The sequence below is a fragment of the Onychomys torridus genome, chromosome 3 (assembly GCF_903995425.1).
Source record: "Onychomys torridus chromosome 3, mOncTor1.1, whole genome shotgun sequence".
NCBI lineage: Eukaryota > Metazoa > Chordata > Mammalia > Rodentia > Cricetidae > Onychomys > Onychomys torridus.
The window spans coordinates 12911417-12922970 of NC_050445.1; the positions used below are offsets into that span (position 1 = coordinate 12911417).

Sequence of the window (11554 nt, forward strand, 5' to 3'; positions counted from 1 at the left end):
CTGAACTGTAAGCCAGCCCCAATTAAATGTTTTCCTTTATAAGAGTTGCCATGGTCATGTTGTCTCTTCACAGTAATAGACACCCTAACTAAGACAGGATGCAACTCCCCAGAGGACATGAGCTGGAAGGGGCCTCCACAGCCATTCGGTCCACTCACCTGCAGTGAGAGGAGCCCTGACATAGCCTCTTATGATCTGGGGCCAGGCTGTCTTTGCTGTGTGGTGACTTACTGGACCTTGGACTTGGGGTACCTAGAGGACAGGAACTTGAGACATCAGGTCAGTAGAAGTGAGAGTCCTGTGTGGCTGGCAGGGTCTCGGTTTGGTCTTCATTGGGCCAATGCCAGGCCCAGAGGCTTGGAGGCATTTCTGAAAGATGTTGGCTAAAGATTATAGGCAGCAGGGGTGGGGGAGATCAGACTGGGCAGGGGGCTGCCTTTTCTAACGGGGTCGACTGTGTTGAGAAAGCTGCACTCTCCTCGGACTGTGCGAGGACAGAGGAGGGAGTCACAGGGAACCAAGCCTGTCACCGTGCAGTGCTTTGACTGTGTACCCAAAGTTCATGCATTGGGAACTTAATTACGCTGGCTAGTTTCCATGTCAGCTTGACACAAGCGAGGGTCATCCGGGAAGAAGGAATCTTAACTGAGAAGAATACCTTCCTAGGATTGGCCTGTAGGCAAGTCTGTAGGGCATTTTCTTGATTGGTGGTGCATGGAGGAGGGCTCAGCTCCCACAAATGGTGCCACTCATTGGCAGGTGGGGCTGGGTGCTATCTGAAAGCAGACCGAGGAAACCATGAGGAACCAGCCAGTAAGTAGCATTCCTCAAGGCCTCTGGACCAGTTCCTGCCTCCAGGTTCATGCTTTGACTTCTCTGGATGATGGACTACAAGCTGTAAGATGAAATAACCCTTTCCTCCCCCAGGTGCTTTTGGTCCTGGTGTTTCCCACAGTGGTAGAAACCCTAGCTAAGGCAATCCCCACATCTGTGTGTTGATGGTATTTGGAAGGCAGCCTTTGCGAAGTCATTAGCGTTAGATGAGGTCGTGACGATGGGCCTCTGTGTTGGGACTGAGGCTTTATGAGAAGAGAGATCGGAGCTTGTAAACTCCCCCACTTTCTCCCAAGTAATGCCCTCTGCAGATGAAGACAGGAGAAAGGCCCTCAACCTTGAATTTCCCAGTTACCAGAGCCAAGAAATGTCTGTAATCATCACAAACTGCCCAGTCTGGTGCTGAGACTATACGAGCTAGCAAGCACGCCACATCAGTGTGCCGTACTGGTAATCAGCAAGACTAAGTAAGTAGGGGGTGGAGCCATAAGGCCAGCAGCTTGGGAGGTTTGTCCTGTGCCTACTCCTCTTGGCCTAGGGAGTGGACAGGAATGAAGGATTCCAGTCCTTCCAACAGTTTATTCCCTGGGAGCCCTTGGAAAGCAGCTTCACCCTCAGGGCCTCAGGTTTCTCATCTGTCCAATGTCTGCCTTGTCGTACCTTGAGTCCTGGAAAAGGCTGAAGAATTGGGGGTTCTCAAGGCCTCACTTCCCAGTGTCCCTCTGGTTGCCTCTTGGCCATGTTCTGGCTGAGGGCTGATGGCCCCTTAGATACTCAGAGCATTACCATGGTCCACTGGCTGGTGGAGGCTGTACTTCATCTCCTTGACCTGAGCCACTCGCTACTAAAGAGTAGAATGCCTTTCCTTCCACTCTGTGCTCCTCTTCTCCTAGCTCTTAGAACTTCCGAAATAAGACACAGACCTGCAAAGTACATTTAGGGGACAGGGAGGTTATGAGGGTGGAGCTAACACCCCTTGACTCACCTTGCCTACCTTCCCAAGACAGGCAAAGGCATCAACGATACCGAAGGCAAGATGTAAGCCAGGGGGCAAGGAAGTGACCAGAGCTCCAAGAACAGCCTGAGCAGAGCACTGTACCTACACAACACCTAGCCTTCCATGAGGTTCTTTCTCAGAGCTTCTCCCATTTGTACCTTAGAGTGAGTGTGATGGCTGCTGTCCCTTGGAATTTGACTCAAGTTGCTTTGTGCATGGTATCCTGCCTCCCAGGGGAAGGTCAAACCATCACACATTAGGAAGTCCATGTTCTCATGGTCACCTCTGAGCAGGGTTCCAGCTTCTAGATCCCACGAATATCTCTTCTCCATGGCTTACATAAGCTGACACATGGACCCGGCCCCACTGCAACTCCTTAGCTGCAAACAGCATGCAGCTCTTAGCCACGAGACTGTCCTCTTCTGGTTGGCTCAGTGGCCCATTTCTCCTCACAGGCTGTTCTTGGCTCTGCTGTCTAGGACCTTGCCTCTGCCAGGCACAGGCTCCACTTGCTCTGGCTGGGGGAGCGAGACTATCTGGGGCCAGCACATTGTCCACTGTGTAGGCCACAGAGGGCTCTGCAATGTGCTCCCCTGTTAGGGGAGTGCGGCAGTGTGTGTTTGGTGAGACATCTATTGCAATAGAAGAGAGTGCCCCAAAATGATCAGAGCCACTGTGGCCATTCCTTTGTTTCTTTTGATCTCTGGCTGCTGTAACTCCATCAAAGGGTCTCAGAGCAGCCCTGACATTTTGCTTTTCACAGACTCAGAGTTATCCAGAGAAATAGAACCAGTGAGATAGATAGATAGATAGATAGATAGATAGATAGACAGACAGACAGATAGACAGAGATAGGTAGGTAGGTAAGTAGGTAGATAGATAAATAGTTGAGTAGATAGATGTTTCAAAGGATTAGCTCACGCTGTTGTAGAATGTGGAAAGTCTGTACTCCATCAGTCAGGGCAGAATTCAAGAGTTGTGGTTGCAATCAAGAGTCTGCAATTTGCAGAACAGGCCAGACAGGCCAGGAAGTCTAATGTGTGGGTAGAGCTGATAACACCAGCCCTGATGATGCAGAGGTGGGCTGATGAACAGGAGAGCTCGTGATTAAGGGGGCTAATACACAGGTGGGATGATGTACAGGAGAGCTGATGAACAGGCAGGGGGCCACCATGTGGAAGTCTTGAGACCCAATTCTTTCTTCTTTGCTAAAACCTCAGTCTTGCTCTTAACTCTTTAGCTGACTACATGAAGTCCATTCACATTAGGGAGGGTAATCAGCTTTGCTAAAAGAGATTGAGATGCTAAGTCACATCCAGACAATCCCTTCACTGCAGCATCTTGTGGAGTATTCAGACAAACAACAGGACACCACGGCCTTGCCCAGTTGATACATAATGGTTCCCATGATCGGGTTCTATGCCTGTCATAGGCCTATGTGACTGAATTACGAAGTGGAGGCCCCACACTTAGCATTACCAGCTGGAGGTGGGAATGGATGGCTGTTCCTCTCTCTGAGTGTAGCTGAAGCTCAGGGGTCTAATGTGTCTCTCCAAACAGAACAGAACCACATTGTTATATTTGACTAACTCTAGACTGTGGTAACCTCCTGTTATGTTCTGAAGTGCCCTTACAGGTTCCAGTGTTTGAAGACATGGTCCTTGGCTGGTGATTTTAGTTTCGAGAGGTTATAGAACCTCTGGGGTGGGAAGTATGACAGGCAGAGGTAAGTCAGTGTGCTGAACTTAGAGGAATATAGCCTAGCCCCACTTCTTTTTTTAAATACATTTATTAATTAATTTTTTTCATTTTACATACCAATCCCAGTTCCCCCTCCCTCCCCTTCTCCCACCTCCTCACCTCCCTCCCACTCTACCCCCATCCACTCCTCAGAGTGAGTAAGGCCTCCCATGGTAGTCAACAAAGTCTGGCATACCAAGTTGAAGGAGAGCCTAGCCCCTCCCCATTGTATTAAGGCTGAGCAAGGTATCCCACCACAGGGAATGGGCTCCAAAAAGCCAGTTCATGCACCTGGGATAAGTCTGGTCCTACTGTCAGGGACCCCACAAGCAGATCAAGTCACACAACTGTCACCCACATTCAGTGGGCCTAGTTCGGTCCTATGCAGGTTCCCAAGCTTTCAGCCCAGAGTCAGTGAGCTCCAACTAGCACCAGTCAGCTGTCTCTGTGGGTTTCCCCATTATGATCTTGACTCCCTCTTCTTTCTTCTTCTTCTTCTTCTTCTCCTTATCCTTATCCTTCTCCTTCTTCTTCTCCTTCTTCTTCTTTTTGAATACTGCATGTTGTTTATTGAAGGAGGGAGGAGGTCTTAAATACAGGCTTACAGCACAATGGGAGAACCCTGGAGGGCAGAAGTTCTGATGGATTTTTTGGAGCTGAGGATCGAACCCCGAGCCTTGTGCTTGTTAGGTCAGCACTCTACCACTGAGCTAAATCCCCAACTCCCGCTTCTGATGTTTTACAATCTTGCATCTAAGCCATTAATGCCCAAAATGCTGGATACACAGATAAGCAAAATCCCTTAAGCATTCAGGAGGGTGGAATCTCAAAGGGAATTAGCATAGGGAGGATATCAAGGTCAAGGTCAGCAAGCAAGGCAACATTTACCCAAAACGGGGGCCAGGGACCTATAGGTTCCCCCCCCCCTTTTACTAAAATATGAGCTTCTGACTTAGGTTGGGTGGGACATCAGTAGGTCACCTTACCCGTCATGGAGACACCTGTCCAGGCCACACAGGCGCTCTGTCTTAGGTTGGTGAGCGCCCCCAGGCATTACCCATCTTTGAATACTAATTATCATACAGGCTCAATCCTGTGAGAGCTGCAGAGTTAACTGTTGCCAAAGATCTCTAAGTGGTGCTGCAAGCCCCACTTCTTGCCCAGCTTCCAGCCTCACTTCTAGCCTAAACTCTCTGCTTCTGGCTAAGCTGTGTGTTTCCCATCCAAGCATTCTGCTTCCTGATCTGCCAAGATGTGAACAACTTCCCCTGCAAGCTTCTACCACCACTGACTGGGCTATGCCCACCCATGGTGCTCTACCCCCTGAAACACACAGACCCAATTAACTTTTGTTAAATTTCTTGGTTGTAATGATGAGAGAAGCAGCTAGTATTATCAATGACTTTTTTCATTGTGCTTTTGAGGGCTTTTTGGTTTTTTGTCCAAAAATTTAATGATAGATATTATACATTTTAATATAGAGTATTTTGTTTAAAGATGTTTTAAAAAGCCTTTAGAGGGAGAGATAGGCTATGGCTTGGTCTGTGTTTTTTCCTCAGCCCCAGGGTGGGAAGGGCTTGGCCAGACATTTAATAGTATCAGGGAGAGACCCCCCAGGCCTCAGAGCTGGAGCCTAGTGGTTCCTCATCCTAGTTAGAAACTTGGAGGGTGAGGTTTCCAGGAAAAGTGAGGCCAGTGTGTTAATTCTAAACTTGGAGCAAAGAGTACCTAGCTTCTCACAAGTCCTGGTGCCTGATGGCAGAGGGGTGCCTGATGGGAGAAGGGATTCGGGAGGACTGATCCGGAGCAGGAGTTCTGCCTGCCCATGCTGTGCTTCTGCAGAACCCTGGCAGGCGTCAGAAGAGGCCCAGCAAAAGCTGGAGGCCAAGCCTGGGAGCTGCTCTAGAGATGAGCTGTGGCCACATGCACCCCAGTGTGTGGACCCAGCTCAGCTCAGAGGAAGATGAGGTCATGTAGGAGGATATACTGAGATAGGAGGAGAAGCCAAAAGGGCTGGGCTCTGTTCCTGGACAGGCTGGCTCCCCTGTCATCAGAGAACAGCTGGGCTAGGCAATGGAGGTTCTGAGGCAGCCATGGATCCCAGGGGATCTGAAGGATGGATGTGATTGGATGAGAGAAAGGAGCGTCATCTTGCTGCTTTGTGTCCCAGAAGGCTGTCACAACACTATTTTTAGAAAGTGGTGAGTTTAGTAGGGAAGTGACATCCCACACCGCTTCATGACTTCTGCATTTCTGAACATCAGGCTTTGCGAGTTATTTGAAGTTGGAGTTGTAGTGGCAGTGTAAACAAACCTTGGCCCTTGCTGGGCATGATGTCAGTCCCTGTAGCCATGAAGTCAACCTGAGTCTCGGGGTCCTGCATCCATGGGCTCAACCAGCCTCAGATCAGTAACATTCACAAAGGGAGCCCCAAGTTCAGTCCTCAGCACCACGAAAATAAGATGACAAAAACCGCATCGGTCCTGAATGTGCACAGACTACTATTCTTGTTATCATCCCCCACAGAACAGTGTATCAACTATTTCCAGATCATGCAGAGTATACTTTATAAATAATCCAAGGATGATTTGAGGTGTATGGCAGGATGTGCATGGGTAAATATTATGTAAATCCTATGGCAGTTTATATGAAGCACCCGAGCTGCCATGGAATTTGGTATCAATGGAGGTCCTGGATTCAATCTTCCTCAGTATTGGAGGATGACTACACTGTGTGAGCGTCTGTCTTCCTTATAGAACCCAGGGAACAAAGCACAGAGAGGTTAGGCAATGGACCCAAGGTCACAGAGCCCCTGTGTGGTGGTCCTAGGAGTTGATCCCCAGATATTCTGTGCCAGGGATCTGGTCAGAGACACCACGCTTTGGAGCCCTTAAAAACAACAATCTTGCTTCCCAGGGCTTGCTATGAAGTGAGAGCACCAGCCCTCCCCTGCCCAGCACTCCTGCTGACCTCACCCCAACCCTACCCCGCTGCTCTCACTGAAGGCTGGCTGTGAAGGGGGAATCATCTCTCAAGCAATAGCTTTTTTCGCCTTTCTTTCCCCCAAGTCCACATCAGCTGGGTACTGTGCGGGACGGTAATGGAAGAGGAAGGAAGCACACCTCACAATTGAATGAAAACCCAATCAGCATGCTTACGAATCTCAAAGGATCTAGCTTTTTCTCTCTTTAAAAAAGACACAATGCTCTTGCCCCAAGCCTGGAGCCATTGATTCAGAGATAATAGGAGGTATTGTGTTGAGAGTAGCATCTCCTTGTAAGATAGCAGAATGTTCTCTTTGGCAGGTATAAAGAATATTGACAAAGGAGATTCAAATAGTCCTGTGTTGCTCCCACCTCCACCTTGCTGGCTCCTGGGGAAAAGGTGGAAATTGGTTTTTGAACACAGTATAAATACCATCACACATGTTCCCAAATATTGTTTCTGTGTGGTGATTTTTGTCACATGCACATAGTAGGTCTCAATAGAAGCTGATTGGAGCCAAATTGCCTGTGAGCATTCTGTCTGCTTTTTACCTCAGCCTCAAGTGGGTGACTCGGTTCTCTGGCTCACAATTCCCCATGTAAAGTGGGGTTGGTAGTATTGTCTATCACAAAACTGATGCTTTTCAGTTCCCCATGTGATCATGTCCTGATAAAACTGTTGCAAGTCAAAATGCATGAATATGCCTAATCTAGGAGACCTAGCTTAGCAACTCGAGCTGCAGGGTGACCATTTTCTCCTGTGACTGTCGGGATGGCCAGTAATTGAAGTTCCTGCTACTGCCCAGCATCCCAAGGCAGCTAGGCCAGGAAAGAGCTTCTCTTGAAAGTCAAAGTATGGTGTCTATTATATATGTGTAGCTTTGGAATCATTGTGAAGCTTTGGAACAAGCAGACACAGCTGAAGACGGGCTGTGTCTACTTTGTTGGCTGGCCCTGAGGATTCTGCGTGGTGATTCAGGCACGGTGGTCAGATCAATGCCTGGCCCAGCAATAGCCTTTAAGTCTGCTGCTGGGATGGCAGGCTATCAGTGCTCAAGTGAGAGGAAATATGTGTGATAGAGGAGGTCGCATCGGCAAGCTGCTCCTGATGGTCTGAGCTAGAAATGACATTGGTCTTTCTTTGATGTTTACACAGCAACAAAAGCCTAGCAACACTTGGCAAAGTACCAGTGTGCCCATAGAAATCAGAGGGCAACTTCTGGGAGTCAGTTCTCTCCTCCCAGCACAAAGGTCCCAGGGATAGAACTTGGACCGTCAGGCTTGGCAGTGAGTACTTCTCTGACGAACCACCTTGCTAGCTTGTGAGTACCTATTGATGCCAGACTTAGGTCTGTTGGACTGGAAGGTTGCCCTACTGCTTCAGATTGATTTCTTTCTGCAAGGCTGTGACCCAGGTGTGCATCTGAAGGTCATGGACTCCATAACTGCCTCTGGGAAAAGGCAGTGCCAGCTCAAGTTAGCAAGCTGGCTCAGAGGTGTCATGGTGCATTGTAAGAGAGGGATAGCAGCCGTCCATATACTAACAGGGCCTCTGAGCTGTGTCTACTTAACCTAGGCCTGAAGTTCTCACTATGGCTCCTGACACACCCGTGCATGCTGGAGTCCAAGGCTCTATACAGTTCCAGATCTTCAGAATAGCAGCAGTGACGACACTGTGGGAATGAGAGAGCCTTTCTGCCCTCTTCCCAGACAGGGAAAGTGCCTCCCAGAGAAATATTTGCCTCCTGGCTACTTAGATGTAGATCTAAAATGAGACCCAGCACTGTTGACTTTCCAGCAAGGGATCTGACTACAAGGAAGCAGTGCCTCTAACAACAGCCTCCCTCCCCTAGGAGCACTACTTTAAACATGTTTCAGAAACCCCTCCAACTCTGGCCCTTGTTGAGACAGACTACATAGATCAAGGGCAGGATCTAAACTGACATCCATCCAGATCTGAGAGCTGTGGATAGGAAGGGGGGGATATGACTCACTGGGGGTGGGGGGGTGGGGGGGTGACAACAGAGGGTAAACACTGGTTGTCCTTGTCTGCCTTGTGATAGACCTGAAGGTAAAGGAGAGGGGCCATCCTAGGGTCACTCAAAGACGTCTGAGGGTGCTGCTGGCACGTACACTTACAGTTACTTCTCTGCAAATGAACTGAGTTGAGGTGCAGAAGTTGAAAGTGAGCCTGAGGAATGTAACAAGTGGAACTTACATTGTGTAGATCTACAAATTATTTCATTTTTCCCCTAGAAATCTTTCTTAATGTCTCTCTCTCTGAAACACTGACAGTTGATAAACAACAGAGACTAACTGTGGATCAGGCTCAGTGGCCAAGCATTTGCCTACCATGTGTGAGGCTGTGAGTTTAATCCCCAGCCCTGTAAAAAACAAACAAACAAACAAACAAACAAACAAGCAAACAAAGAAAGAGAATCCTAAAAAGCAAAACCCAAAACTGATTCTTCACTCTGGAGGAGTTTTGAGATGCTTGGCTGCTAGGTCCCCTCTGTTAAGATTTGTATATCAGTAGCCCAGGATACTGAGTGGCTTCCCAGCTGCCCGGTCCTGAGAGCCTGGGGACTAACAGCGTGTACACACTCAGGTCCACTTCAAATTCTCTAGTCAGAAACTCGGATGGAGTGGCACTTTAAATGCACCCGATGCCATCTGGTGAGTGCTCAAGTTTGGGAACTATTGCCCGAGACCGAGTTCCTCAAGTCCTGCTTCCTAGTAGCGTTGCTGGCCTGGCCTGATCACCAATCCCGTGAGCATCTAGCAGCATAGGCAGCCCTTCAACTGCCCAAACTCTCTGCCCTCTGCATCCTCTCTCCTCTCTCCAACAACTGAGCTTCCACCAGAGAAACTCTCCCTAGAGAAACATCCCTAGAGAGCACAGCTGCTCCCTTCCTTCTTTCTCTGTGGTGAGAAATCCGCAAAAGCCTCTAAAAGTGTTTCTTTACTTACTGCTCATCCATTCATTCTTCCATTATTAGTTCAGCTGGGACGATGACAAGAAGGAGCAGATGAAGGGGAGCAGGCCTGTGTGCGGGAGGGGATGCTGGCATCTTCCGCCTCTCACCTCTGGGTCTGCCTCCTAGTGAAACTACAGAATAGGTCACATCTCTGCTCCTTTCTATGCCATGGGTGCTGTGGGATGAGCCCTCTGTATGCTGTGAATATGTAACTCTCACTGGTTAATAATAAAACTGTTTGGCCTATAGCAAGGTTAGGTGGGACAATCAAGCTGATGACTCAGATGAAGAAAGGCAGAGTTGAGGGAGGAGATGCTAGAGAGCTGCCCAAGAAGCAAGATTCAGAGGAAGCAGGAGATGAATATGTCATGCTCAAAAAGGTACCGCCAAAATGGCAGAGCATAAATAAGGAATATGGGTTAGCTTAAAAAGAACTAGTTAGTAATAAGCTTGAGCTATTGGCCAAGCATTATAATTCATATTGAGCCTCCACATGTTTATTTGAGGGCCACTTCAGGATAGGAAAACTCTGCCTACAAATGGGCAAAGCTTAAACTGGATGAGCTTTTTTGGGAGCCTTCTAGCTATAGTGACTTGGGCTTCCAAAGAAGGGCTGATGGCTGAGGCAGAGGCATGTAGTGAGCCTAAGTTGTTGTTGGGTGAATATGATGGATGGATGGGTGGGGGAAAGAATAGATGGCTGTACTGAAGACATAGAATGCACAGGATAGTCAATTAGGGGCATTAAGATGGATAGCGTATCCTTTTTGTGAGGCAGGGAGAGTGGAGAGAGAGAGAGAGAGAGAGAGAGAGAGAGAGAGAGAGAGAGAGAGAGAGAGAGAGTGTTTGTGTGTGTGGTGTTTGATGTCTGTGTGTATATGTGTGTGTGTGGTGTGTGTTTGATGTCTGTGTGTATAGTGTGGTGTGTGTATGTGTATAGTGTGGTATGTGTGGTGTGTATGGTGTGTGGTGTGTGTGTATGTGTGTGGTGTGTGTGTGTGTGGTGTGTATGGTGTGTGTGTGTGTGTGTGTGTGTGTGTGTATAGTGTGGTGTGTGTGTGTATGTGTGTGTATGTGTGTGTCTGAGACTTCAGCAATGGACACTCACCAAGTCCTACATCTCTGATACTGTGTCCTGGCTGCCTAGCCTCTCAGGCACATCAAACAGGACAACGCAGCAACTCCAGCAAATAAAGCTTAAGGAGGCCGGCCAGGCCAGAAAGCCCTCTGAAGTCCCCAGATCTTATTTCTGTTTGGGCCAGAAGCTTCTGATGCAGCTCCCTTGCAGCTGTATGTCCAGCTCATGCTTGGCTGGCTTTTCCTCTTCAGGCAATCACGTTCCCTGGACCTTGGGAGGGAGGACCACTCTTCCACAGTGCTCCTCTGAGGACTCCAGCCCTGACAGATGGGCCCACTCTTGCATTGTTCCTGTGTTCCCTCAGCCTGGACTCTGTATCCCTCTGTCCTCACCCACTTAGAAGCTCACAATGCTTTTTTAAAAATTATTTTTAACAACACAAGAAATGCACACATACGTTTTTATTACTAGGAAGTCAAACATATGTTTTCCTTTGTTCTCCAAACACCCTGGCCTACCAGAGAACACTCCCCTCAACTCTATGAGAATACTTCTTATCAGTCTCCTAAGGTTTGTTTTTTTTTTTTTTAACCACCATTAAATTTGCATTTTCATCTCCATTTTAGTATTTTCACTTTGGTGGAGCTGTCTAAGTAAATATCATACTGTGAAAGTGCTCTTTTCACTTAGCGACACATCTTAGAGGTATTTCTGTGTCGGCACAGCGATGCTTTGTTGTGTGTGTCATCTGTTTACACATCTGTGATTATTCTCTCAGCTGTCTTGCACAGCAGGGCAGGGATGCGCTGCCTATTCAGGTACTTGTGTGCTATTTATTTATCAATTTATTTACTAAGACAGGCTCTTGCTGTGTAGCCCAGGCTGCCCTTGAGCAGTCGATGTAGTTCATGCTGATCTGAAACCTGAGATCTCTGAGCTCAGA

The 11554-nt window shown here is 48.3% G+C and overlaps 1 non-coding gene across 1 annotated transcript; it reads right to left on the reverse strand.

Annotated features, from left to right (window-relative positions):
- Positions 1-6643: 6643 nt before the first annotated feature.
- Positions 6644-6743, reverse strand: LOC118580980. The gene has a single exon (XR_004944628.1). It is a non-coding gene; the product is annotated as a small nucleolar RNA U13 (small nucleolar RNA).
- Between the last annotated feature and the right edge of the window lie 4811 nt (positions 6744-11554).